Source organism: Chaetura pelagica, unplaced genomic scaffold (assembly GCF_000747805.2).
Source record: "Chaetura pelagica isolate M959 unplaced genomic scaffold, ChaPel_1.0 scaffold298, whole genome shotgun sequence".
Classification (NCBI taxonomy): domain Eukaryota; kingdom Metazoa; phylum Chordata; class Aves; order Apodiformes; family Apodidae; genus Chaetura; species Chaetura pelagica.
Genome location: NW_009954304.1, coordinates 21,273 through 48,081, shown reverse-complemented (window position 1 = coordinate 48,081; position 26,809 = coordinate 21,273).

The window sequence follows — 26,809 nt, the reverse complement described above, 5'->3', positions numbered from 1 at the left end:
CCCAGTTACATGCCCATCCCCCTTCAAATTTAGTTCAAATCCCTTTCTATGAGCCCTGCTAACTCTTGCCCTCTTGTCATCCTATGGCTCACCTATAGTGGGCCTGGTTTTATCCCTTCCCCCTTCAAACCTAGTTTAAAACCCTCTCAATTAGCCCCACCAAATCCTGGCTAAGAATCCTTTTCCCCCAGCAGGCCTGGTGCCCTGTAAACATCCTCATTGTAAAAGAAACCAAAATTCCACTGACAGCATCAGCCTCTGAACCATGTGTTAATCAGTTATGCTTTCCTGTTCCTTTCAGCTTTCTCTGCCACTGAAGGAATTGAAGGAAACACAACCTGTGCCCCTGACCCTTCAAGCATTTGGCTTAGTGCCCTGAAATCCCTTTTTATTCCCTTGGGACTTCCCTTGGCAATCTCGTCACCATCCACCTGCATGACCAGTGGTGGGTAGTAATCTGAGGGCCATACCAGACCAGGAAGTTTCCTGGTTATATTCCTAACCAAGACCCAAGAGAGGCATCAGACTTTCCTGTGGGAAGAGTCCAGCTGGCATATGGGACCCTCATTTCCCTTCAGAAGGGGGTCTCCTATAACAGTTACCCTCCTCTTGCTCTTAAGGCATCTTAATGCATGGAGCTGACTGCTTTAGCAACTCCCTGGATGGGGCTTTATCAACCTCCTCATTTCTCTGGTCCTCTATTTTCACAGTCCCATATCTGTTCTGTAAGTACACCTGGGAAAGTGGGGGAGGCCTGGAGGGGACTTGCCTTCTGCACTGAACAAAGGCAAGCTTCCATTCCCCCACTTTGTCTCTTAAGTTGCCTCCTTCCACCTGGTGACAAAAGAGCCTGAGATCCTCTACTTCTTGTGGAGCCTCCACCTGCTGCCTTTTTCCTAAGTATGGTAGCATGTGTCTCCACCAGTCTACTTCCCTTTCACATTCCCAGATAGACCTTAATATTTCCACTTCGTCCTTAAGCTCTGCCACCAAACGGAGTGGGAGCATTAGGAGGAAATTCTTTAGTGTGAGGGTGGTGAGATGCTGGAACAGGTTGCTCAGGGAAGTTGTGGCTGCCTCATCCCTGGAAGTGTTCAAGGCCAGGTTGGATGGGGCTCTGAGCAACCTGATCTAGTGTGAGGTGTTCCTGCCAATGGAGGTGGGGTAGATCTAAGTGATCTTTAAGGTCCCTTCCAATCCTAGCCATTCTGTGATTCTATGATTGTACACACTTTTGTGACTTCCATTAAGACATACTCTCTGAAATTATATTGTCTAAAAGACAAAAAGTCAGTTTCATTTTTTCTTATATGGAATGTGTGTGGCACCTGAAGTAGAATCCACGTGTCTGCAGCCTCTGCTGGGATTTGCAGTTCAAGTCCCATCCTACATCCAGGCACTATCCTTGAGGTAGCATATCATATATTGTTAGCTGCAACTTGTACTTCATGCCAAGGACATGACAGGAATTAATGGCCACCAGCCTTGGCAGTTACATGTTTGGTAACAATTTCGTAAGAGTCCTTTAGCAGTAGTGCCTTCTAGTAGTCCATCTCCCACACAAACAGTAGTCAGAGACTTTGGAGCTATTGAAGATAAAACTATAGCCACTATGATGTGGTTTAAATTCCAGTCAGAGACTAGAATTTTTTCAGGAACTTTTCTAGTCACAACAGCTTTAATAAGAGACTAGTAACTGCCTGTTTTGGATACTTCCTACAATTAAGTATTTTCTGTATGAATCACTAGTCAACTGCAGGCTTTGTGACTGCCCAGGATTATATTTTCTGTCCTCCCTGATACTACTCATAACATTTTCCATAGCACTCCAGACCTTAAGTCAAGCCTTCTGCCTCTGTCACAGATCAGTAATTAAGAACCCGCCTCTCATCTGCTGCCCTCTCAATGCTCAGACAGATACTGGCATAGGAAGAGAAGCTTACCATTTAAGGTAGAATATCTTTTCTGTACACAGCAGGCTTTTCTCTCACAGTTTCAACCACAGTATTTTTACCTTAGTTTGCATAAACACAAGTTACATTCATTAATTTATCTAACACATAAAAAACAAGTGATGGAATTTGTCTCCATAAACCTTCTGCAACCATTAATTTCAGAATACTGGAATAATATCCTATAGAGAAAGGTTCTGTTTTCTTTCTTTATATTTACAGGGTACAAATTTATATTCTTCATGTAATGGTAGTAACTAATGGATACTCTAAAAAGCCCTCTCTCAGTCCCTCTGTTTTCTTTCCTCACTCTTATCAACACACACATATATACACCTGAATGTTTCTGGACTTTTCTCAAGTAAAAAATACAGCAGGAACATAAAAACAATAATAAGGAAAAGTATACCATCAAGTCAAAGATGCAATTATATTTGCCTAGCCCTCTGGATTTTAGACAAGGGATCTTCCTGACCTAGAGGCAGAGTTTTCTGACAAAATCAGAGAAGAAAAATGAAAAACTGGCTGGAAAACAAAAGCGGGATCTGAATTGGAAATATCCGAGAATCATCAGATGCTGGTAAAGCAGTTGTTATTTCAAATTGCTTAAAATGGAGCCAAACATCATTACATGTACTTTGGCTGTCTTGGGATGAATGCACTTCAGTAAACCCATTCACATCTGCATGTATGCCACAGCTCTCATTGAATTAAAAACTATTGCACTTGGATTTTTGGGCCCTTTTCAGGCTTTAAAATTAAGGTTTGAGCTTTGAAAGTAGGATGTCCAGGGTGTTTCCCCAGTTTCAGCCTCAGAGAATTCCAGATGGTCACATCCTATGGCCACAGCAGCCCAGTGCATCCAATAACCCATGTGTTGTTACTACGAGGTGGCATCTGCTTCATGTGTTAGAACAGATAAATGGTCCCTGCTCATGCAAACTTCTATTGCAAAATACAGGCAGGAAATCCAAAAGCAAGTCAGAATGGAAATCAAACCAAAGTTTAGAAAATCATTATTGGCAATCTTTAAATTCTCTGTGATCCAGGTAGTTGCAAGCTCATTCAATAAATATCTGAAAGTGGCACTTTCATTGTAAAAATACATTATTTGCATCTGAATAAAAATATTCACACACGTAGAAATGCAAATAAAATTTGGAATAATCAAAAAATATTGCATGTATTTTTCAGCTATTTCTGTTTATTAAACAGCCATAAATTGTTCCTGTTATATTTAGTATTATATATATATATATAATTTTTACAGTGGTAGAAAGGAAAAATGAATGCACAGCTCTGGATATTGATTCTGGTTCAAGTTCTAACTACAGAACCATAAAAAAAAGTACAAACTATTACATAAGTCAAACAGGTATCCCAGACTAAATGAATAAATTACAACCAAATTTGGAATTTTATTTAAACATCTCTGTTCCTCCTGACATCTCTCAATGATTAGAAAAGGCAGTTTTGAATCATTAGCAAAACAACAATCAACTATTAGTGTTGATATAAATCATCATAACTCCAATTAAGTCAGTGAGTTACAAGGTCATAAAATGAGAGTGATAAGAGTATGGGTTCTGTTTGAATGGATTGAAGTTGTTTCAGAATATTGCTGAGTAACTCAGACATATGTCCATCAGTATAGAGACACTTACAAATGATGATATATTTCAGTATCTAAAGTGACCTGAAAAAAGTTCACAACACAGATAGGCAACATCAGCCTTAACCTCTTAAATTTGCTTAACACACCAAAGTGAGCTCGTGCGGAGACCAAAGTCATACTGAAATCAGTGTAGCATCAGTGGAAGCAAGACAAAAAATCAATCCTGTTTTTTGCCCTTTGTCCTGATAGCTCTTTCTTTTGCTGTGATTTATGAAAGACAAGAGAACACTTTATATTTTAATTTGGTTTTGCTCTGTGCTCTAGATAATTTTAAATTTATTTTCCTTGGTGTGAAGTTCACTTCCTCCTCTCCTCTCACCTCAGCTTGCACAGCAGGGGAAGCTCACCCCAGACTTCTTTTGACCTTTAACAATAGAGTGCATTATTGTTTTGTCTATGAGGAAGAGTGGAGTGACACAGCTGGTAGCTGCTTTCATCTTCAACTGAGAATGACACTGTGGAAAAGGGCTCTTGCATCTCATCTCACACCCTAGTGAAGTTATTTATAATTAAATAAAGATTCTTTTGACTGAAGAAACAGCTAGAGCTTCACACTGTGCATTAGAAAAATGAACACAGTGGACTCATGTCTTCATTCAAAACTATCATTAGATGTTTTCAATAGTTAGAAATTATTAAAACTTCCTCTGTTATCAACAAAACCAAGCATCTGTAAATCACTCTCGCTTCACAAAGGTCCTGAAAAGAGATCATAGACAGTTCCTTTAGTACGACCAAGACCAATAAATGCATCTTAATTGGCTGGTACTGGTAACCTGGTCTTACACAATCTTTTACGAGCCCATTGCTAACCTGAACTCATTAAGGAAAGCATCACAGAATCAAATCAAGGAGAAAAAATGTAAGAAGTACAGGAACAGAGTTTGTGCCTGCTTTTCAAAACTAAAGCTATGTAAAATCCTGGCAACCCTGAGGAAAATGAGATGTGAGGTTACAGGATGGGTAGGTCCAACTCTATAGGGCATAATGAGGATTTTTTTTCCTCAGCTCTCTACTTGTCATTTTCAAATGAGATGATTTTTGTTAAACGCATAACAGAAATATTTTTTCAATTAATAATGTTCTTAAAACCTTTAGACTGAGGAGATCCACTAGATATGCTTATCTCCTTGAAAATTTTTTGTGATTCTTAAAATATCATCGTAATTTACTCTACAGCAACAGAAAAAAAAGACAGAACTATTATGCTGATATGTGATTGTAATCAGTAATGGAGACAGTTCTCATGGCTCTCATGTTTGCAAACAGCAGTCTAAAACCGTGTCATGAAAACCACATGGTACTTCCCACCTTCAGGAATAATCCTTAGCAATTTACAGCCATGTCCAGGAGTAAATTCTTGGTCCTTTTTCATCATATCCATAATATTCACAATTTCAAATTTCTGGATCCCTAGAGAACATTTGAATTTTTGTTTTAACATATTTTATTTTCTTAGAAAAGAAAAACATAGTTGAACTTGTCACATGAGTATTTTATGAAAAGCAATTGTGAAAGCTTTCTACTAATATTAAGATTATTCTGTTTGACTAAGTAAAGCATAACTGGAGAACTCTGAAGTTAAAAGCAATTGTTATATTGATACAGGACCTGGTCTAAACAGCCTGAGATATAGGAATAACTTTTCAGCGAATTTGCAGTTAATAAGACAGAATTACAATTCAGAAGTCCTTATCTTGATCCCATGCTGTTCATCATCTTGATCCCATTCTTGATGTTCATTTCTATATGATTATCAGCTTCGCAGGCAGAGAATTTTTTGTGAACTGAAAAAGCCTCTTCTATTATCTTAAATATCACAGATAAAAATTTGGGCAGATCTGCTCAACTATCTTACATTTAAACCCCACCTTATAATAAAAGACTATTTAAGTATTTTTTTTTTCATGTTTGCCTATTCCAAATTAATTTTATATATTTAATTTATAAACTAAACCTCTTTGCTTTGTGATTTCCCTTTTAAAGTAAATTCATAGAGCTGTAATCTCATTTTATCACTCCTTTATTACTCTTTTGTGCTAATCTATTATGAAGAGTGTACAGCAGTCTGTCAGTACAGCATACTGTAATTATACAAAAGAAGCATTTTCTACAGTCAAAACTCTTAGGATGAAGTTGTAGTTTTGGGATGTAGCTGTTTTCCAAAACACCACCACTGAGCTTGAAATGCTGAATTAAAGACCTGCTTTATGAAATTCAAGCCTATAAATATGGTCATTCAGATGATGTTACCTGTGCCCATATGAAAGAATTGCCTGAACAATGTCAAATAAATTTAGTCTATGTGTTCATAAAATATGCATTTGAGAACATTTGTGGAGTAGCTTAAAGTGTTCTTAAGTTTCTTATATATTTTCAGAATAGGTTGAGAGACCATTTAGGTGGCAGTGATAAAGTATATGCACTATATTTATATGCTTATTCTGACATGTTATACTAAACATATCCAAACTACCTTGTATGTTGTTCTGCTTCTTATCTGTGATGAAAATAAGTTTAAAATAGATGTAAACAGCCTTCCTGAATCCAAAGGTAGGTGCACTAATTGCAAACAGAGCATGTTCAACCCCAATCTGATGGTGATTTTCCAGTTCCTCATTGTTAATTAAGTGTTTTGGAAGGCCCTTGTGATACAACTTTGCTATAAGAGAAAATATTTTTTCAGCAAGAGTTGCATTAGTTCATCAGCTAAAAAGATTATGTATTCTGGCACACATTTACTACACAATGTTTCATCTATAATAGGTTTGGTTTTGAGATTATTGTATTTGAGTAAGAAGGTAAGATTTCTGTAATAATTTTCAATGAATAAAATATGCAAACCCCCTAGATTTCTTAATTGCTGTACCTTCAACTTCATTAAATTTCCTGGAGGTGTAGACTGTTCAGAAATATCAGAAGGAGAGGTTATATTGATCTCTTATGAAATTAAAATAATTCCAGATACCAAATTTCCTGAATGTTTAATTCCATTAACTTATTTATGATGACTGTGAGCAACGAATTGATTTTGTGCAAAGTAAATAAAAGATGTCAATAGATATGCATACAATTATGAATATATTACATTAAAATAATTGAAAATTATAGACAAAGCTAAAATACATGCTACAGAGATACGGTACTGTGCAAAAATGAAAATAGGTGTGTTTTCTAGTACATACTCCATATTGCAGACAGATTGTAAGTGTATTTCTAGTTCCTATGCATTAGAAATATTTATATTTGTTTTTGTAAGTCTCTTCTTATTTCTTACAAGAAGAGCTGCTTCTGCTCAATTCATTCCCATCTTTGAACACTGAAAACAAGGGTCTTGGTAATTAGTTGAACTGACATAAGCCAAAAAGATAAAAAATAAAAAATTTTAAGAAGGGGCTTGTAATTCTGTCTCCTGGTTCCATATTTCACAAAATTAAAATATGTAGACAAACATTGTCTCATACTGCATCTCAGATTAGTTATTTAGGCATTCTGTTTGCATATTTTGGATTTTAAAGAGAACAGTATGAAAAACTGTTCTGAGAAGTCAAATCTTCATATATCATGTGTTTCCAGAAATCCAAAGAATCCATAGGGCAGAAAAAGACATGAATAAAGTCTTACATCACAAGTCACATGAACTATTTTTTTTTTAACTTTTATTTGGAAAATGCCTTTCACAATGCAGTCTTTGCCCTAAAATTGCAAGGCACTCTCAACAAGTAAACTAAGCAGAAATGCCAGCAGTAAAGATTATCTTTAAATAGAGCACTCACAAGCTGGAACCTACAGAAAGGTATACATAACACATTACATTTACCCATGTGCTTAAGACTTTTAAGGATCAAGGTCTATGCTAATGACAAAACCGATAGGCAAAACATGCAGATGGGTAAGGTCAAAAAAAGAGGAAAGAAGGAATAACAATAATGCAAAAATATGTTCCACACAGAATGTGTGAGCTGCTGCCTGCCAAGTGCTTAGCAGTAGGCAGTATTGTGTAGGCATCTGAAAAAGAAACAAGGCTTGCTGAAGGATCAGAAATACCATTAGCTAGAGGTTTGCTTGGTTTCTCATGTTTGGTCTTCGCAAGTCATCTATGGAAATATTTGTTCAAAGTCAATCCTAATATTTGAGAAACGAATAATCATAAAAATCTTACCTACCAATCCCATGTCTTCTAAATGTTTAATTCAGCTAAATTATCTATTGTATAATCTAATTTATACCAATTTTTACTACTTTTGGGTGCAAACAGCCTTGGTCTTTATCTGCTGTTGGCTGTGATGCTTTTACCACTTGAAGAAAAGTCAACATAGTTCTATTACTTAAGCAAAGTTTATATTAATTTGGAGAATGATTTAATATAGTTTAAAAAGATGTATATAAATCAAAGCTTTTTTAGAAAAAATGCATTACTGTGACAAAATTCTACTGAAAAAACACAGCTACAAGAGATAAACAGGCTTCCTTTGCATGAGCATTTAAATAAATTTAATAGCACTGTGAAATTCATAAATTGTCTACATATAAACCAGCATTCTAATCTGCTAATCAAGTTCCAGTCAAATTAAGCTGCCATTTTATTAATAACAAAGGTTGATAGAGATCACATGCCTTTCATCCTCCTTAACAGAAATAAGTCATTTGACCACATTTACCTTTTTAACCATGAGTTCCATGTGTTACACAGTGCACTGTTACTGCACAGCACCTTTGGTTAAACATACAACTCACTACATTGTGTGACTTCAGTAGACTAATAGTTTGGACTGAAATTTTGCATACCAGACATCAACAAACCAAAATTTTATTTTGCAGTGTTAGAGTTATAAAAGAAAGTGAGACAAAGGAGAGGAAGAAAGATTCATTCTGACTTGGGTTTTTGTTGTTTTTTTGTTTGGTTTGTTTAGGGGGGTTTGTTTTGGTTTTTTTGTTTGTTTGATTTGGTTTGTTTGGTTTTTGTTTTGCTTTTAGTTTTTTGTTGTGTGATTTTTGGGTTTTTTGTTTGTTTATTCTTTGGTTGATTTTGTTGTTGGTTTTTTTATGTCTAGTTAATGACATGTGATTTCAGGATTACTTTTGTGGAATACTATGTCTGTACTCATCAATCCAAAATGCAGTGCATCCCATGCGGAAACAGAATCTCCAGGCAAGTCTGGTTTTATGCCTAGGATGAGAAGAAAAGAGACAAAGTTGATAGTCCTTGCTTACCTATCTTCCATTACAAAATTATTCCTTTAAATCTATTTCTACTTCAGCTCTGGAAAAACAGAGGTTTTAATTTTTCCTTATATTGTTTCATCATAGAAAGTATCCTGGGCAAAAGAAGAGAATTTGCCTTTTTCTTTTAGAAGTCACCTCTTCTAAAGCCATTATTTTGCAGTGACTTTCACTTCACTATCAAATTATAACCAGTATTCCAGTCAATTAAGAATTTTTTCTTAAAAAAACCTGCTTCAATCCACACTAGGCTTCACTATGACATAAATTCATCTGTCTAGCAAGGATGAGTCAAAAATCTTGAAACATGTAGGTCAGCTAAACATTCACTCTACTGCCTCTACTGTACACCCATATCTTTTTGATCTTCCCTGTCTCTATTAACTGTACACAGCTATCAAACATGCATGGACAAATTTAATTACTTTATGAAAACAGTGTCACTTCATAACTTGGCCTCTAAACATTCTTAATGTATTTCTGTGGTGATTGTCATGAAAAGCTGATAACAGTTTAGCTTGTTGGGTTAAAATCTCTTCCTGTGCAAATATGAATCTGTTAATCTATAGTGTCTTACTTAAGATTGCAGATATTTAGCATCTTGTGTGGATTGCTTCAAAATTATCTTTCCTTTACATATGTGTGCACTATGTGCATATGTGTGAGGCAGTAAACCTAGCACATCTTAGCATCTCTGCAATATAGCATGTACCAAGCTCCAGTGTCTTTGATTATGATGTAAAAAAGGTTATTGCTAGACCTAGAAAGCAAGTAAAAATTCTTCATTCAGTCTGAAACAGCAGCAGCTGATTACAGCACAAAAAGCAATTAAAATAGATGATTCCATGGGGGAAAAAAAAAAAAAAAAAGTTAATAAATATCACAAGTATTAAACTCCAGAGATTTCCAATATCAAGGATTATGGAAAAAAAAAATAAAATAAAAATGGCAGAATAAAGGACTTTAGCATATTCATAATATGCATGGTTTGATTCCAGATTGGATATAAACAAATATAATAATGCAAAAATATCCCTGTGAAATGGAAATGCTGAGTTTCAAAATGTGAAGACATGAGCAAGGCTGCAAGACAATGTACTGATTTACTGCTCCTAGGGAACCATTGCCAACAGGGTCTCTATGGATCCCTGTCTTCTTTTTCAGGAGCTAACGGAGTGGAAAGTATGAATACTTTCTGCCCTTTCTCAGAAGTCTGGCATTTCTATGCTCATCTTGAGAACAGGGAATAAACTGCTAACTCAGCCAAATGGAGCCTCCATCTGCCCAGATCAATACAAGACGTGCTACTGTCCTTATCTCAGGATAATTATGCAATGTATTTCATTCTGATCACTGATTAATTCATTTCCTTTCCCTTTGTTTTTGGACAGCTTTCACCCAGCTGCTCCCTAATGCAAGACGAGTTGAAACTGCACCTGTTAACTAAAAGAGCCTTTGTAATAAATTAACTCATCACCACCCAACCCCATTAGATTAATATAATACAATTTCCTTCCCGTATTTAATTTCTATTAAGTTCTCTTAATAATACACTCAATATATAAAGGACTATCATCTTGGAAAATTTGAAGCAATGCAGCTAACTCAAAGTTCTTCAGAAGTACTATCTTTCATGCCATTAAGATCACAGAATAATGGAATGATCTGGGTTAGAAGGGACCTTTAAAGATCAGCCAGTCCAATCCCTCTGCCTTGGGCAACAACATCATTCACTAGATCAGGTTGTTCAAAGCCCTGTCCATCCTGAACTTGAACACTTTCAATGGCGGGGCAGCTTGTATCAACTGGGCAGCAGATAGATTGTAATAGAATATTTGTCCCTTAAGATAATATTTATTTATACCTTGTAATATGATTGCAGTGAGCCAAACCACTTGGTAAAATTTTGCTGCTCAGAATATAAAAGTCTTCCTCTAGACACACATTTCTAAGAATGAATACACCATTCTCTGTTTATAAATTATGGAACAGGTTTTTTAAAATATGGACTTTGGAGTTAGAGGTTTAGGCACTGTTTATGCACCAAAAAAAAATAATTTTTAAAAAATGGAGCAAAGTAGTCTACATAGCAAGGTCTTTATATCTTATTACACTGAACTGGTAATGGCTACTGGGAGAAATAAGTTTTGTTTTGCTTAAACTTTGACCTCAGTCTGTTACAAAAAAGTCATGCTTCATGTCCAGTAATGGTCTGAATGCAGAAAAAAACCCAAAACACTTGTGGTCTGTTTGCCTCTCTCTCTTTTAATAATTTATACTATAAGCCTAATAGTAGAACATGTTATGGTCTGTGTACTAAATATTCAGACATATACTTATTTGCTTTAAAATTAGTAGAAGAATCACTCTCAAGCCAGAATATTAATAGAAAAGAGTATAGTAGTCCTTCCAAAACTTACCATTATTTTTTTAAAATTGCATTAATCTCAATCTCACACGGAAGACTATGCAATTAATCAGATAAATCCACGTGCCTTCTCTGGCTTCCACACTAGTGTGTTTGTCTTCAAGAAAAGCACACAGATAGGAATTGCACAGGTTATTCTTTGTTTAAAAGAACACTTACTACAAACAAAACCAAAAAAGAAGATCTGACATGTCTCCAGATAATACTTGCAGAGACCTATAGCAAACATTTAACAAATTAAAAGGGTGAGTTTCTTTAGTGAGGTCTTTGCAAGTACCACAGCCTCTGTTAATTAACTGTCTAAGTCTACATTGGTAGCTCATGAGTCCCTTCAGAAACTGCCTGCTATATTGGCACAGACTTGATGAGACACAGGAAGTCAGTCTGAGCACTGGGATCAGATTTCTGTGTACATGTTAAGCTTTATTTAGATAAGAGACAGCACTCCAGCATTAACAATCCATTTTTACCATTGCAATAGATGGAAATTCTTCTGCTTTCCCTGAAAGAAGGGAAAATTAAGTGTATTAAAAAAAAAAAAAAAGAGTAAACAAAATAATTTTTAAAAAAGTGTCAGAAAATAATGTGTCTGCTGTATCATTGCACAAAACAGATTTGTTGGCTTAAACTGATGTTGTTTTCTTGTATTTTTTTTTTTTTTCAAATGCTGACTCCAGATTAAAAAAAAACAACAACTGGGAGCAGCTGGGACAGAAACAACTGTGGGAAAGACAACTCTGTCTCCCACCTTGCAAGAAGAAGAGTGGGAGCAGAAGTTGAAGCAACTTCTGCTTCATTTACTGGAAATGAACTCTGACACTTCAAATGGAAACTAAGGAAAAAAAAATGAATTATTGTTTACCATTTGCCCATATCTGAATTTATCAAATCACTCATGCTCAGGACTCCAGTCCTATAAGTTTTGACGGAAGATATACAGACTTACATCAAACTGTTTAATCTGGTTAAATTGTGACAAAGATACTACATGCTTGCTGTGACTCCTAAAACCAGAAAAGACTACTAAAATGCAGAAAACCCAAACAAACCTACACAATGAGAACAAAGTATTAAGGGAACATATGTAAAGTGAATAGATTTTTAACTTTAAAAGGGGAAAGTGTTACATAAGTATTAAAGTGAAATGCAAAGCACTACTGAGATAAATTAATTTCTCAAAGTATCCTCTCTAAGCTTTCATTTTTGTGCAAGGACAACAAAATCATGTAAACTGCTTCCTCATGTATTTTTTTTTTAACTTTTTTCTCCTACAGAAGTCACAATAGGGCCCTCAGAGACATGCAAAAAGAATAATAAATTTGACTTTTAAAAATGTCCTACAAAATGTCATAATTAAAAGTGTTATTGATTCCCCCACTTGGCCTTAATCATCTGTACTCTGATGCCTTTTTCTGTCTGCATCTGTAAGCTATTAACACTACAGCAAATTATATGCCAAAATAAGTGCTTGGAAAGTTCTGGCTATATTTTCTTTGAGATTTTAAAAGGAAAAAATATTCATTGCAATGATTGCTTAGATGTAGGTGTCCTTAAAACTTCAGGGGGAAGAAGCATGCAATTTTAGATGTGCTGTAATTATGTGGCTAAATACAGCTGAGTCGATGTCTCTGATGTTGTTATGCTGTTCAGTGCTTTACTGTTATTGCACTATATTGGCAACAAAGTCATCATTCATTAAGCTAATTAATAAGGAAGAGAAAAATGAAATTAAAAAAATCCCAAAATACACATAAAAAAAATTCTAGAACAGCACTGTCAGAGCTTAGACTCACTGGGCAGTATCCTTTAAAGATCCTTCTTTGACTCAGGAGTGCTGATAAGAAGTAAAAAAATGTTACCTGATGTATAAATTATATATATGTATATATGTATGTGTGTGTGTGTGTGTGTGTATATGTATATATAGGAAAGAACTACTGAACTGACAACTCATATAAGCCATGACGAGGAGTCATCAACAATCAAGAAAGGAAAAAAAACAACAGGGATGTATAACAACTGCAGACAGGATTTTTACAGCAGAGACATTAGAGTTATTTCAAGAAAACTACAAAATCATAGAACAACAAATAAATTAGACCCATAAGTCTGCTAAAGACCACTTTAAAGGCTGAAATTGAAAGCCCAGATTTACCCTTCTGCCTCCAATGACACAGTTCATAATTTTTTAACATCAGAGTACCTTGACCATCAAATTTTCCTTTTGGGGGCATTTATAACATCTCAGTTTTAACAATCTCTGCTTCATTCTAGGTCCCATAACAAATTATACATTTTTTCCAGCTGTGTGCTTGAAAGATTTTACTGATTTATGTGTCTTCAGATGTTTACCTAACCTTCCAGATGCCTCATTTTGCTTTTTGCCTGGCACTCAGCTACAAACAAGCAAGGAGAGACTTCTGTTCAGTCAACCCATCTGTATCTCTTAATTTTGTCTTCGCAAGAGACATTTGTAGTGGTTCATGCTCATCTGTTTTGGAGTGAAACATTTTTGTGAGGAGGAAATAATGTTGCACATGCAACCCTAAGTATACCTTCTTAAGACAGCATCCCTGGCACCCAGACAAATGGTTTACATTCCCCATGTTCAAGGTTGTCTTTAGAAGAGACCAAGTAACTTGATGCTACATACTATTTAACTCCGGGGGTCCTCTGGCCCATGTGGTGTTCTTGCATAAGTGAGAACACATCAGTGCATGTACAAGGGGCAGGATGAGAGATTCCATTCTACATATCTCAAATGAGTGATGGGACTGTTGCACTTCACTAGAGTAGTACTTTTCATAATACGACATTACAGATGTAGGTAGAGCGTGAGCAGACAACACTGAGGGTACAAATCTTTCTGTGGTTTCACTGGAGTACAGGAGAAGGTGAGAGTATTTTATCAGATACAGTCTTGCTTTTCTCACATGCTGGGAGTGGGCATTGGAACAAGTAACATTCGGATGGGCAGCTGGGTTTTGTTTTGGAGAGCACAAGATGGTTCACAGCAAAAGGGAAGGAAAAAAAGCAAACCAAACCAAACAAACAAAAAAGCATTTCCTAGTACGAAGCAAACATTTGGAGAATGTGAGCAGCTGGAGAACAGGGACCTGGAACAGAATGGAAGAGCTAAGTTATAAAACTTAGATGTATTCTTCTCATTTTCCTCGCCCAGAACAGTCCACCATCAGATAATTAGGGTAGGGAAGTGATCATGCCCCTGTACTCAGCACAGATGAGGCTGCATCTTGATTACTCTGTTTGTTCAGTTCTGGGCCCACTGCAAGAAGGACATTGAGATGTTGGAGCAAGTCCAGAGAAGGGCAATCAAGCTGGTGAAGGGTCTAGAAAAAAAAGTCCTATGAGGAGAGGCTAAGGGAACTGGGATTGTTTAGTTTAGAGAAGAGGAGGCTGAGAAAGTCTTTATTGTTCTGTACAATTACCTGAAAACAATTTGCAGTGAGGTGAGTGTGGACCTCTTTTCCCAAGTAAATAACAGTAAGACTAGAAGAAATGGCCTGAAGTTGCCTCAGGGGAGATTTAGACTACATATTAGGAAGAATTTATTTACAGAAAGAGTAGTCAGACACTGGAATGGGCTGCCCAGGAGGTGGTTGAGTCACCACCCTTGGACGTATTAAAAAATTGTGTAGACAAGGCACTTTAGGACATGTTCTAGTGGACATAGTGGTTTGTGGGTTTTTTTCTGGGTTGGTGGTTGAAGTAGGTGATCTTAGAGGTCTTTTACAACCATGATGATTCTGTGATTCTGTACTCTGTCTGCTGAAAAAATGTGAGATTTTATTCAAACAGCTGGAGAAAGGAAGTGAGGCTACAATTTCAAAGCAAGTGCTCTAACTACCGGAAAAAAAAAAAAAAAAAAAAAAAAAAAAGGAGAAAATTATTATTTAATGCCGGAAACTAGAAGATTTTCCAGCAGTATTGACTTCAACAGACTTTCAATCAAGTGTTTCCAGTCTGTCCTTTCACTTTCTATATCTTGACAGAGATTTCCATGTTGAGTAACAAATGTATACACACCCATATGCACACTTACTCAGAGAGTGCACACACACTGTTTCCATGTTGCTTAATAAGAAGTAGTATGGCTCATTCCATCCCAGAATTTCAACAGACTTTACAAAAATTGTCTGATAAATTTGATTGATAAAAGCCAGTATCTACTGGCTTTTTTTTATCACTAGGATAAAAATCCATTTCAGTACACTTTCCCAGATTATTATTTTTTTTTATCAGACTTCTGGACTCTGCTTGAGGATAGGTCACCTTCATTGTAAAGCTGAAGGCAAATCTCTGGGAAGCCTATTGGGATTTCTTCTAGCCAAGAGGAACTGTTGTATTAGTTTCAGCTCTGAAAGTCTGCAGATCTATTTCTGTCACCACAGAAGAGTGGTGCTCTCAACAGCAAATCATATTCAGCATAGGGAGTTTTTCCTCCTGTATATGCGAGGGAACATTTCCAGGTTTCTTTTTAGCCCCAGCAATAACTCAAGAGGTCAGATTCCACCCTTAGGGAAATGCATTTTAGGTTAAACAAGCACATTCCTGGATGTTTGTGCACCTTAATTTTTTAACAGTCTGTAGGTAAGGAAAAGCCATATGTAGACTCTCTGCTCTGGTTTTATTTATTAGGGTGCTGAGAGCTCTCTTATGGAAAAAAAAAACAAACCCAAAACCACAAAAAACTACAACTAAACATAACTCAAGGAGGATTTAAAAAATATTTCTCTTCTTCAGCTCCTCTCTCCTTTTTACAGTGTTTTGGCAATAGCTTTTCTTGTTTGTAGCTCCATTTATTTTTTGCTGAGATATTCTTATCTACATGGCCTCGTTTCATAAGATATATGAGCATTTAGAGCCACAGTTGGTTTCAAATATTTCTTTAGAAGGTGGAGCACCTGAAGTCTGTGTCTTTTCTCCCAAACCCCTGAGCTATTCCTTATGACAGAGTGAACTAAAACTCATAAGGAAACATCCACATGCCAAAAGCTACAGCAGTTTGGCCCTATTTGTTTTCCTATCCGTAAAACCAGAGATATCCACTACAAGTGAAAAGAAACCTCATTAATATATCATTAATTATATTATCCTTATCTAAGTGGAAAGCTCAAGTGGTTTTGGTGAATAGAAACAGTAGATCACTGACCCTTGAAATTGTTTTGAAAGAAAATTTAATGTGTTCAGGGCAACTAAAATTAAGAATCAATCTGTAATGGTTTTGTGAGGAGAGAGGTACTGCTGGTGTCGTGCAGCATGGTTGAACTCAATTCTTTAGTACAGAACTGCAGCCCAACAGGGTTGGCCAGTTCACTCTCAGTCTTAAATAAATGAAAAATACATGAATGGGAGGCTGTAAAATTTGACTGAGAGTTACCAAGAAGAAGTTTGATTTGGACAATAGAGGGATGAACAGGAATTGAGCCAGATGTGAACAGTACAAATACTATACGGGAAAAAAGTTTCTTGCTGGTTTAATTATCTTTGTGTTAGATAACTGAGAGGGAATTCTTAAATTCATTTTACTTGGGAAGGGTCACAATGCTAGTTTGGGTTAAGCCAATGGGACAAGTTAATACTGAAGGTTATGGGTCATACAGTAAGATATGGCAGAAAACGTGATTCATTGCATCCTGTCCAAACATTTTACAGCATAAATCAATAAAAACTAAGAGAATGAGACATTATGTCTACAATCAGGGATGCTGAATGTTAACACAAAAACTGATCGCACAAGAGAAAAAGAACATTAAAATACTCTCTGTCCTGTACTGAATCAGTGAAGGAGATGTTTCATGTGCAGGGAAGCTCTTTTTTAGCCACTTCTTTTCCTATGAACTGGAAGATTGTGTATTTTTTAATATATTTGAGACCATTAACAGGACAAGCAGTGAGGTCTGACATTTGTTCAGTGTCATCATTAGGTTTCTGCAATCAGCAATGTTGTTAATTATGTCCTCATATTTGCACAAGAACATATGTAAAATTAGTTTCTATGAAGGATTATAAAGCATAATTCTTTTTGTCCTGTCTTTGGTCCTGGAGCAGATCCTGGGGCTCCTCTGAGCACTAAACAGGACAATTATTGTGATGTGTGACTGCCTAAGATCTGCCCACCTCCCTGTTTTTTTCCTAAAGAAAGATGAACTGCATATCCCTGAGTAACACAAACATTTCTGTTACATTAATGTCACTTGGTGATTTGCTTTAAGATTGCATTTCAAAGGAAAATACACATCTCAATAGGATCACAGAATTTCCAAGGCTCCCAAGTATATTTAAAAATAAAGAATATTGAGTAGCCATGCAGCTTGTCCAGAAGAAGCCTTAGAATCAATTATTTCAAACCAAAGAGAAAAGAAAAACAGTCCAAGAGACTGTTTGTGGGACTGATTGGGGGAAAAAAGCACTTAGAAGTGCTCTCTGTGCCTGCAGCGGTACAGTCAAAACCTCTGTCTGGCCTCCAGAGGGTTTCCCACTGTTTTGTTGCAAAAGTGAAGTGTAAGCCATCAAGTCCCAGAGCTCTGGCTGATCTGGGTGTACCTGTAGAAGTCAGCTGAGATGGAAGAAGGCAGTTCAGAGTAATTTAATCTCTTTGATCCTTCTATAGATACTGAATGCTCACAAATTTTCCAGCTATAGAATCAGTTTGTAGATATATTGAGATGTGCATACATGTGTGTACAGTGTATATGTATATATACACAATATCTGCTCTTCTTGGACACTGCATTGTTAGATCATGGTCTTCCTAATCCCAAATAAGCTTTTTTTCTCATGAATTCTATTTCCTGAGTTCTTGTCAGAGGGGGAAGACTTCTACATGAGCATTTATCCCCTCTTGCTCTTGTGGTTGGACTTGATGATCTTGAAGGTCTTTTCCAATCTTGATGATTCTATGATTTTATGATTCTAAAACACTGTTTGGATAGCTGAGCCCAAAGAGTGGTGGTGAATGGAGTTCAATTGAGTAGATGGCTTCTCACAGGTGGTGTTCCCCAAAGCTCAGTGCTAAGGCCACCCCTGTTTAATATCTTGATCAATGATCTCAAAGAGGGGATAGAGTGCAACCTCGGTAACTTTGCAGGCAACACTATGTTGTGTGGGAATGTTGATCTGCTTGAGGGTAGAAAGACTCTATTGAGGGGCCTGCACCTAGATTGATGGGCTGAGGCCAATTGTGTATGAGCTTCAGCAAGAACAAGGGTCGGGTCCTGCACTTGGGCTGCAACAACCCCACACAATTCTACAGGCTGGGGAAGAGTGGCTGGAAAACTGCATGGCTGGAAAGCTGCCTGGTGAAAAGGGACCTGGGGGTGTTGATTGACAGCTGGCTGAATATAAGCCAGCAGTGTGCCTAGGTGGCCAAGAAGGCAAACAGCATCCTGACCTGTATCAGGAATATCGTGGCCAGCATGTCTACGAAAATTATTGTGCCCTTGTACTCAGCACTGGTGAGGCTGCACCCCAAGTACTGTGTTTGCTTCTGGGCAACTCAATATAGGGACACTGAGGTGCTGGAGGGGGTCAAAGAAAAGCAATCAAGCTGGTGAAGGGTCTGGAAAACAAAACTTATGAGGAATGGCTAAGAGAACTGGGACTGTTTTGTCTGGAAAAGGAGGAGGCTGAGGGGAGACCTTATCGCGCCCTACTACAAAGGAGGTTTCAGCAAGGTGGGCAGCAGCCTCTTCTCAGTAGTAGCTAGCACTTGAACAAGAGGAAAAGGGATCAAATTATGCCAAGTGAGGTTTAGATTTGATGTTAGGAAATACTTATTTCTTTACAGAAAGGGATGTTATTAAGCCCTGGAATGGTATGCCCAGGGAAGTGGTTGAATCACTATTCCTGAATGTGTTTAAAAATCGTTTAGATACTGTGCTTAGAGACTGGTTTAGCATTGAGCTGGTGGAGCTAGGTTAGTAGAGTTAGGTTAAAGGTTGGACTAGAGGATGTCTTTTACAATCCGACCGATTCTGCTTCTATGATTCTATTTCCTCTTGTTATTCGAAGGAAAGACCTTTCCTACCACTGTCTTTTTGTAGTATCAGCACAGGTAAAAGCTTTTCTATCTGTAAAAACAGTTTCATTATGCTTACCATGTCTGGAATTTCTTAGAAACTCACTTATGAAGATGTTGACTTGTTTCTGGGGTTTTTTTTTGTCCTTCCTGGGCTTCTGCTTTCTAATATGGAAGATTTGGGGAATGTTTTCCAGTGGATGATTTTTCACAAAGCTTTTCTGTAGTTATTGCTTTTCAACCCCTTCTGTGTTGATGGTGCATGAGGATATGCTGCTCCAGAAATCTGTCCAGTCTCAGAATGTAGGACATAAATATAAGGGACAGTGTGAACTAATTATTTGTGGGAGAATGGCGCCTTTGTTTTTTTATTCATGTGTAACCTCTATAATGAAAAGATTATTAATTGAGGAGCTGAAAGTCTGGGAGGCACTGGAGATAAAAAACAAGTGACTGTATAAATCTCTGTGGATGTGACTGCTGTAATAATCCTCTAGAACTGAACTGAAGTAACTTCTCCATTTAAATGTCTTGTTTAATGGAATGGGAATTGTTATGGCCAAGACTGCCAAGCTGAAGGAGGTTTGGAGGGCATCCCTCCAGGGCAAGAATAATATTGATGATTAAAATAGATTGTGAAAGAAGCTAGAAATTACTAAAAGATATAGGCCCTTGGGCTAAGAGTATGTGGTATTATTCAGCTATCAGAATCATACCTGAAAAATCTATTTTTGAACTCTATTTTATTTGACAGGAAGTGGGCAAATGATTGGAAAGTAGTTCTTTGCCATTTCTGATTACTCTTGTCCTGTGATTTATATATTCAAAAAAGAGCGAATCATGTCCTCGCATGAGGGACACAGAGACAATGTGTGAAAAAAAGAGGAAAGCCTGAAACCAGAGACCATGAGTTACTTGAGCTTCCTCATTCAGGAGCTGAAGGATTTCTGAAATTAGAATGATCATCTAGCCTGACCTCTGCAATATTACAGGCTATAAAATGTCACTTTGTTAGCCCAGCTCCAAGACAAATTTATCTTTATAAATAGATATTCAAGTATTTAACCACTGGAGGTTTAAATACCTGTAAGGATTAAGTGCTTCTCATAGGTTTCACAACAGGTTGACATCCAGCCATTTAACAATTTTTTTTTAAAACCTGGTTAGATATCTCTCTGACAATTTTAAAAGCTGGTGAAAGTATGGCCATATGTACACAGTCATATATAACAATCACAGTACTCTACAATTTTCTAAACATAAGTCATGCAATAAGACAGAAATGCTATTAGGAAGAGGCATGTTCACCCTTTTATGACCACACTATCTGATAAGGAACAAACATTTCTTCACTGTTTGAATGGGGATTTATTTTCTTAACTAACACATTTTTCAAATGAATGCTATACAGTTAATAGCTAAGGGTATGGAAGAATTCACCATTCAAAACATCAACCCTGAAAAGCAGGTGGATCTCATAATCTAATTTAATTATAAAAAAACCCCACATTATAAATGAGGGAAAGGTATCAAATTTCTGCATAAGAAAACATATTAAACATCACTGTTGATGGTGTTTTAACAGAGATCAATAGAAGCTTCCTATTTATGACCATGAAATTCCATGTCGTGATTTGGGAAATAACATAACATAGAGAAAAGTACATTTTGTTCTAGAGGATATTAGCTTTTCAGATGTTTTAGGTAAAAAATTTGGAAGAATTCAGTAATTATCCACAAATTAAGTTCTAATCTGGCTTTTCTCTTTTTTAAATGACATAATTGTTCTTCTTTTTATTGCTGAGCAGACAATAAAATTACAATATACTTAGAAATGTTACCATTTTTGCAATGGAAAAGTAAACATGTTAGAAAAGCAGAAAGAGCAACACCAGATAGAAATAAATTTAATTCCCCCCTCACTTGAGATTCCCCAGTATGCATTTCACTACTACAGCCCACCATGTTATAAAAAAGTCTGAGCCAGATATAGACTTCATTAAGTACTCAAGAATTTCTTATTAAACCTTGAATTTGCAGGTGGGAATGCAATGGGAACGGAGCATTCAAACTCTTAGGTAAATTTGTGGGAAATATGAATATAAAAATAAGTCTAACTGCACCACGGAAATTTTATTTCTCTAATCAGATGTCTGGGATGTGAAAAGATCAGTAGGTATCATTTACTTCAACTTTAGCAAGGTTTTCAACACTGTTTCCCACAATGCTCATCCAGACCTTAAGATCCTAACTGGGATACATGAGCCTTTTATTTGCCTCCACTTCTTTCCTGACAGATCCACTTCATTGCAAAAAGGGAGTGCGTTGTTCGCTGTGTAATTAACATAAACAAGCTTCATACTAATGTATTTGCTGTTTCTTGTGACTGATTTTGTGTGCTGTAATGACTGGTGACAACTGGAAATACTTCCATCTTATAACTGCAAATACCAAAACTTCCAAAATGAGATAATAAGGCCTTTTAGTCTTCTACCTAGTCACACAGAAGGGGTCCATATCACCTATACATAATTCCCTTCAACCACAATAGGACTGGAATACAAATTGCAAAACAAAGGCAGCAAGGATGCCACCCTCTCTTGCAACATCTTCTCTAGGATCATCCAGATAGAATATTTGTATAACTAATCAGATAAATCCCCTAGCACTCCTAAAACTGAAATGCTATGAGCCTCTGGACTACAGCCGAGTCAACTCATGACCTTTGTTTGCAGATTGTTCCCATCATACTATACATTCTGAGCAGAATTCAATACCCAAATGGAGTTTATCTGTATGCACCAATTCGTAGGATTTTACTTAAAATCCCAGACTATTATTCAGGTCTGTACAATGTATCATGAGAAATCATTTAATTTTGAAACACAAATCATTAGTAATAAGGCTAGAGTTACTTATACTTGATTGTTACTTGAAGAAGACTGGATAGGACTGAACATATTTGGTGAGTTTTCTGGAAAAGCTTTTCTGTAATATTGGGTGTGAACAGAATATACACAGAAAAGTTCCTTACCCGAGATGAAACAAAGACGCCATACAATCTGAACTAAGAATTAACGTTTTCAGGAAATCAAGGGCTTCCTAAATAATTAACATACAGCTGCTAATCACTCTGTAAATTGCTGATACATCCAGACATAACCCTGCCAATACACTTCACCAGAAATTACCTCAATTTCTTGCTCATTTTAAATTCCCTGTAAAAGAAAGATGATCAAAAATGGACATAAAAAAAAGATGCACCCCAAAAGGAAAAAGAAAAAAACAAAACAAAACAAACAAACAAACAAAAAAAAACAACAAAAAAACCCCCCACAAACAAACAAAAAACCCCAACCAGTCTTTAGCTTCCAGACTGATTTGGGGGCTGAGATTATTCTCAGGCCTACAGAAATAACAGGTGAACAAATACAAGAGTTAAGTCCTACAGAACTTATCCCTTTGCCACATTCAGTAAAAGCCACCTTTGCTTTTTTCAGGAGAGGTTTCTTTAAGTGCTAATTTAAAATCAACTAAATTATAATATCCAAAATAATTATAAAATATATATTTATAAATAGATATAAAAAATTCTTATGTTTCATATTAACATCTTCCCCTCCTCTGTTCCCTAAGAAAACCATGTTAATCCACTAATACATTTAAATCCTAGACACCACTTGGGAAATCTAGGAAGTAGAGAAGTGCTTTGCATTGAAATTCTTGTTAGGAGTATCGTATAAGCAAAACAAGCAGAGGAAACTTGGTGTTGCATTGCACTTCTTTTTCAGAGTTTGCCTGCTATTAAAGTATATTTTTATGTTATCATATAAGAGAATGGAAAATGGACAAGAGAGAGGAATTAAACTGTTCATGGGGAAAAAAAAATAAATAACCTTTTTTCATGATATTTTTAAAAAAGAGTGAGTTAATGAGGCAGACATATATAGCAAGGCTCTCCCAAATGGCAAGCACTATACAGAGAGAAAGCTCTTGCATCAGAAGTGGTGTGAGTTTTTTAAGGGTCAGAGAGGAGGCTTATGAGTAAAAGCAGAAATAATATTAAGAGGTATTAGATGTGGTTCCCCTTGACTACACCAGTCCCCTTGACTACACCAGTTTTATTCATTTCCCCATTGTGCCAATCAGTGCCATCAGGAATGAAAATTAAAAGCTCGTTGGTATTTTGGGACTTCTGCTTGTTTTACTGTTTTTGGCACTGTGTCCATTAGTAACTAGGCCTAGGGAAACCCATCCAGCAAACATAAGAATAAACTAAACCCTTCATCTAAAGTGGAAATGAACTTGAATGTACTAATTTTAAACTCATTTCAAGGCCATGGCAAATAGCTTCTAAAACCAGAGGTATGTGGCTTCATTTCCAAGAGTTTTCTTAACTATAACAATTATTTGGGTAAAATAGGTTGTGAATTTAAAATGTATTAGCTGTCCTTGAATAAAACTAAACAGTTACACTGCACTTCAGAATAAAAATGCCTTCCTCCTATTTGGTTTAATCGATTTACTATTCATTTTAGATTATTATTTTTTTTTTAATTGAAACCAGAAAATAGATCTAATAAAGTAAAGTTAAGATTATTTTAATATAGACTACAACATAAATTTCCTTAGGGCTTGTCTTAAAAATTGAGCTAACTTGTTCTATGTACATAAATGCATTCCACATCAAATCAATGTGTAGAAACCCCTAAATCAAATTATGTTGGGTTTTAATCTTCATTTAAACCAGAAATGTGAATACCTAAGCACAATTAGTCTCAGCAATATCAATTAAAGTACTTGGAGAATTATAAATTTGATCTTCTGGGTAGGGATAGATTTAAGCACATATTTAAAGCCATTACCGAAACAGTGTCAATAAGTTAGGACCTGGGCTTGGATCCTCCAGTAACTCAGTTTGCCACTGTGGAAGAACCATACTCATGGTCAAGATCATGGAATGATACCAAGGTAACTAGTTTATTCTCAGATTTATTCGGTTTTAATCTGTTTCACTGAGTTGTCAGTTGTGTTGTATTATCTTCTCTATTGTGACTGGAGTGCTGTATTCTCAGAAACTCCTTCTGTGTCACTGACTGAGACTGAGAGTTTCTGAATTTCACTGTCCAGATGTTATCCCAAACCTTTTTCTGACCCCACCAGACTTCTTTCCCTCTCTTCATAAGCAACAGCAAACCTTTACCATGGCACCTGTCATAGCAGATGCTTGAACTTGATATCCCAAATGGCAGACTGGACATACCAGCCAACATATATTAAGTGTGAAACATACACAATATTTTGTATTATTTCAGTATTCTGCTTTATTATTCAGTACAGTATTTAGGAATATCTTCTCTCCTTATTTTTTTCTGATATACATATCTGGCAAAGTGATAACACTTCTTAAAGAATGCATCACACAAACAGCTTTAATATTTTTGTACTAAACAGTTGCCTTGAAGGCGCCTTCTGAGTGAGTCTGCATAAGCAGGTTTTGCAGCTATCTGTAGGTTTGGATGGAGAAATATTCAGAATTTACAATATTTACAATTTAAGCTTCCCTTCATTCTCCCTGAGGTTTACCTCTGATGGCCTTTCCAACAGATGTTCTTGTTTTCAGTCAGGGCTATAAAAAAACTGTGGTAAATTCTGTATCCAAATTCTAAATTATAATAGAGAATCAAGCATCACTGGAACTACAATCCAGCTGTAATAAAATATTAAATCACACGTAAACTATTAGGTCAGTATGACCTGAATCATCCTCCTAATGGCCTTTTTTTCCCATAGTTTATCAGTGCCATAACATAAAATGCCATAAAACAGACGTTTTGGTCTCAGGCTAGATTAGATTTAAGAGAATTACAATGCAAAAGAAAACACTTTGACAGAAAAAAAAAAAAAAAAAAGTGTTTGAATAGAAGTATTTTAATGCTTCTGTTAGAAGTAAAAAAAATCCCAGATCAACTTTAATAGATCAATACCTTGCCTAAGACTACTACTGGTAGCTAAGGACTTGCGATTTCATTTTGATGACTTTTGAATTTCTAGTGGCTAGATGCACTAGAAATAATAGAAATATGTAGTAAAAAAGCAAGGTTAAAGCCCTGCTGACATTTCACTGCCTACCTTGTACTTTTTTGAAGTTGAAAATTTCTATCTAGACAATTTCGCTCTTTTAAAATCTGGCATGACAAGTATTTTAAAGAGAACAAATTTTTGGTCAAGTTTCTAAGGTTAACAGGCCACAAATACAGCTCCTCTTCTTACATGAAAGTGTACAAACTACATTTTTCTTAGAAAAGGGTATTTGTTGCAAGATAAGAGTTATTATGTATCTTTAAATACTAACCTTTCATTTGTGATCAGAGTAATAGTGATAAAATTATGGCCTCATGCAAAGCAAGGAAAGTCTCATGAAGAAACACAGCAGCCTTTGAGGAATTATTTTTTACTTCCACTTTATATTCTAAAAGTGTTACTTAACCACACTTAACATTGACAGGAACTATATTGTCATAAAATAATTTCAAATCTGCAAATGTAAATTATGACCTAAAATAAAACTACCAAGGCATAAAAGTTGCTTTCCAGAGTGCTCTATTAACTGAGAGCAGAGTCTGATCTGAAGATTTTGTCTCGTGCAGATTATAAGTTTAAAAGTAATTGCTATTAAAATGGCCCTGAAGTCTCCCTATCTTATAATTATGCATATATATGAGAAGCATAAGACTTTTACAGTATTGAAAATGTGTGTAAAGAAAAACCTGCTAATGAGAAGTTTATAGGTATAAAGCAATCAAATTGAATGTCTTATTTAATTATAAGACCCATTAATTTACTTCTTCATTTAGCTACATGTCTTTTTTGTTGTTTTATTCTCTCTGACATGAATATGTGTTTATAGGGGACACGGATTCAAGAAAGGAAACAGCAGAGGAGAAGACAGTTTTTGATGTTCCTCTGGAAGACATAGGCCACTGTGTCATAAAATCACTTTCAGATATCTTCAGGTGTTACCTGACAACTTGTCATTTTTCTGGTCTCCATATTCCAATGGCAAGACCATTGAAAAATTTCACTTCCAAGTTGGAATTTAACAAACATTTAAAAAAAAAACTGCTTATTTTCCAAATTTTAATGGTTTCCTTGTTCTACATATCTCTCTCTTTTCATAGGTAAGGACCTTTGCCAAATCCTGCTGGTTTGGTACAAAATTGCAGAAAAATGCATCCAAAAACTTTTCATCCATACACTATTTCTTTCTAGTTGGTTTATACAGCTAATGTTGAGTTCCTTTAAGAACAATAAATATTTAAGAATTATATTTTTGACACTCATTTTGATACCACTAAGCAAACTTTTCTCATTATAAACAGATGAAACAAAAACCACTTTCAAGGGTGAGTGGACAATTTTTCAGAAGCTTATATTTGTTTTTTATGAAGGACACAGTCCCAGTCCTGAAACAGTGAGCAGCCAAATGA